This window comes from Stegastes partitus, unplaced genomic scaffold, assembly GCF_000690725.1.
Source record: "Stegastes partitus isolate 25-593 unplaced genomic scaffold, Stegastes_partitus-1.0.2 Scaffold86, whole genome shotgun sequence".
NCBI classification, from domain to species: Eukaryota; Metazoa; Chordata; class Actinopteri; family Pomacentridae; genus Stegastes; species Stegastes partitus.
In genome coordinates, this window is record NW_007577817.1 from 907343 (window position 1) to 909905 (window position 2563).

Below are 2563 nucleotides of genomic sequence, written 5' to 3' on the forward strand. Positions count from 1 at the left end.
ATTTCCTGTTGTGCCCTTCAATTTTCCAATTTCAATTCTTTAAATTTTGACAGTGTGCTTTGGATGGTTATCATGCTGGATTATTATTTTTCTGCCAAGCTTCTGCAGACTGGAAGTCATCTTGTCAGCCAATATTTCGATCTGACGAAGACTCAGCCATGAGTTGAAAGTTGTTGGTGTTAGAACAAAATACCAGTGACTTCCGGTGACGCTATGAGAAGTACAACAGGTTAGAGACGAAGCTCTGTCAGAAAAAACTAGAAAACTGTGGCAACTATAGATACTTAAGGTCTTCAGATTAGAAACCAAACAAGATGTCCTCCTCGTCGAGGAACAAAGGCGCTGGAAAACAGGGGACTTTGAAAGAAACAAGCAAAAAAGCACCGGGTTTGGACAGCGCTAGCTTAAATGCTACTAGCCACAAGGTGTGCGAGACCGAGTTTCTGATCGTAGAGGAAATGAGAAAACTTTGCGAAGAAAATACTCCGGGGCATAAACAAACTACAGAGACCCTTCAGCACCTGGAAAAAGCTCTAACAGATATTAAAGAACAGTTGGGTGACCATCAGCAGAGGATTTGCGAGCTGGAAGGAAGAGTGAGCGGAGTGGAAGATGCGGGGGCAAGGCAGCATCGTGTGCTACAGTATCTGCTTCAACGCGATAAACAAATCACGGATGTATGCAATGACCTACAAAACAGGCTGAGAAGAAGTACCATTTGAATATTCCAAATACCAGAGAAGAGTAAACAAGGTGATGTTGTTAAATTTGTGAAAGGCTTGCTACCCAAAGTGTTGAGGCTGCCACTACACCTGGATGTTAAAATTGAAAGAGCACACCACTCACTCCAGGTCAGACCGACAAGCCCAGCGGCACCCTCCTGATCTACCACCGCGAGATTCTTAGACGCTGCAGTAAAGGACATTGTTTTGCAACAAGGAGCCAACAACATGGAGCCAAGGACAGGTGATGTTTCAAAACAAGAGGATATTCTTCCATCAAGATTACTCTCCTGAGGTACAAAGGAAGCGAGCTAAAGTTCACGCAGTCATCAAGCAGTTTAAGAAAAAAGGCATACCGGCAAAGTGCCTGTATCCAGCGAGACTGAAGCTCAAGATGGACCTGGGAGAAAAAACTTTCCCCACGCTGATGAGTGCTGCTGACACTTTGAGAGAGTTGGAGTCCAGGTGCAGTGTGGAGAGAAGGAGCTCATTGAGGAGAGACTGACGGAAGGATGGAACATCAGCGCAAAGAGGAAGAGAAGCAACATGTTGGCAGCATCGGATCTGAAGGCCATGATGGAGAAAGAAGAGGAGGGCAAACAGTTTGAACAAGGTAGAAGACACCTAGAAATATCTCACTGTGACTTGAAGCTCGAGGTTATTAAAGCTACATAATTGAATACATATCGATAATGACTGACGGCTAAAAACTTGATATAAAACCTCAAGTTGCCACAAAAATGTTGTTCAGTAAAACAAAAGATATGTTCTGACGGAAGACTCCTTATGCTTACATGAGTGTTTCACACTCACTAAGAACTTTTTTACATGGTAATGTAATATTGGTTATTATTACTCATTGTGTGCTATTTACCACAGAGGGGTCAGGTCACCACTCTGTCCCATTATCATCGGGGGTCAGACTATGTTCTGTGTCTGGCTGGAAATGTGGAAGTTCTGTTCTGTGTTCTTAATGTTCTTATTCTGTTCTACCTGAGACAAGTGGTGAATTTCAATTTGTTTAGTTTTATATGTTTGGAGCTAATGACAATGAAGAAGGAAGAGCGAGAGGAAGAACGGGGGGAAAAGGAACAAGAAGTGAAAGGAAAGAAAGGAAAAGGATTGTGGACAGGGTTGTGTTACATGAGACGATTAACTTACAATGATGACATTACTTAATTTAATTACCTAAAATGTGAAGGGAATAAACAGCCCAATTAAAAGAAAAAAGATACTGGGACAGTTGAAGAAAATGCACTGTTCCATAGCTTTATTTCAAGAAACGCATCTCACAGAAATAGAGCACCAAAATCTAAAAAGAAAATGGGTGGATAAAGTTTATAGCAGCTCATATGGGAAACGCAAAAATAGAGGGGTAGTTATATTAAGTAGTAACTGGCTTGTGGCGGCCAAGCGTTCATAGTGAAGTCGCTTTTCGATGTCGGCTCTTCCTATCATTGTGAAGCAGAATTCACCAAGCGTTGGATTGTTCACCCACTAATAGGGAATGTGAGCTGGGATTAGACCGTCATGAGACAGGATAGTTTTACCCTACTGATGATGTGTTGTTGCAATACAATTTGTTCTTTTATTGTGAAAAGGTCTATCAGGATATAGAGGGCCGCTACGTTATGGTTATAGGGACAATTGCTGGAATTAAAATAACGATTTTGAAAGCTTGCAAGTCTGGTAGCAGATGAAATGAATGAATGAATGAAAAATACTTTATTTATCCCAGAAGGGAAATTCAGTCTTGTAAAAGCTCACTTTTTTTTTTTTTTTTTTTTAAATCAATATAGCATATATTCTATACAACAACAACAATCATTCAGTCAGTCAAA